Source organism: Brassica oleracea, chromosome C6, assembly GCF_000695525.1.
Source record: "Brassica oleracea var. oleracea cultivar TO1000 chromosome C6, BOL, whole genome shotgun sequence".
NCBI lineage: Eukaryota > Viridiplantae > Streptophyta > Magnoliopsida > Brassicales > Brassicaceae > Brassica > Brassica oleracea.
Genome location: NC_027753.1, coordinates 6,308,559 through 6,309,685, shown reverse-complemented (window position 1 = coordinate 6,309,685; position 1,127 = coordinate 6,308,559). Strand labels below are relative to the sequence as shown.

The window sequence follows — 1,127 nt, the reverse complement described above, 5'->3', positions numbered from 1 at the left end:
TAGAATAAATTAATATAATTATTAAAAAATTATTTAATAAAATATTTAATTACCATTTCCAAACGGACACCGGTGTGGGGTTTTTGGCCCGTAGTGTGAAGCATCGGCCCGTTCCCGTGCTCATCGACCGTGTTACGGGAGTTAGAGCAAGCCTGGGCGATTCTAATGGAATCAGGAAGGCGCCAATAACGGATGAGGCCATCCTACACATCCGTGGTGAGCTCAGCGGGTTTGTCACGCTCATACCCCTTCACGATCCAGTCACCCTTCTAGTTGGAGACCGTGTCCAACAAGCGAACTTTCGCTTTCGCGTTCAACTTCTTCCTCACCCTATCAGTGATCCCCAAGGCCCAATTATATTTTTGCTGTTGCAAAAAATAAATTAACAATTAGTTTTTTAGAAAGTATATATATAAATCATGAAAAATTAAAATATATATAATTAATTAATAGAAACTTACAGCGTAAATTTTGAACCACGTCTTTCTGACGTAGTGAGGCGTCTTACTCCAGTTTGGATGTGCCATGGAGAAGTAACCCTTGATCGTGTCGGTTACGTCCGATGCAAGACATCCGTCAACCCCCCCACCTGGAAAATACAAATTTAAAATATAAATTATTTTTTAATGTTATAAAAGAAATTTAAACGAATTAAAAAAAAATTAATGCAACATACCACAACGTTTCGTCCAGTCGGTCTGGGTCGATGACTGGTAAACCTTCTCTGCCTGGCAGACTGAGAATGTCCTCTACAGTGTAGTGCGAGTAAGGAGCCCTCGGAGGCACCATCAGATCAGGATGAATATCGGCGGCCATCGGAGGTGCCATCGGAGGAGGCACAGGAGGAGGCATCGGAGGAGGCACATGAGGAGCCGATGGTGCACTAGAAGAAGTAGACCCAGAGACTCTCTGAGTGTACTGAGTCTCGGGGACAGTCTCCTGGCCCGAAGAACTGGGAGCGGAAGAAGAGGCCGGGTCTAAACGACTTCCCCGCTCACCGAAGATCTCTCTGTAATGGGCAGTAAGTCTTCCTTTTCGAACCTGGGAAAAAAAAATTTTTAAATTCACATCAACAATATATTTCCCAACATTATCCACCTAATCAACACTAAACAACATAAAATCCG

The 1,127-nt window shown here is 43.2% G+C and overlaps 1 pseudogene; it reads right to left on the bottom strand.

Moving 5' to 3' along the window:
• LOC106297319 overlaps nucleotides 1–816 on the bottom strand; it is a 5,626-nt pseudogene extending 4,810 nt beyond the window's left edge.
• Between the last annotated feature and the right edge of the window lie 311 nt (nucleotides 817–1,127).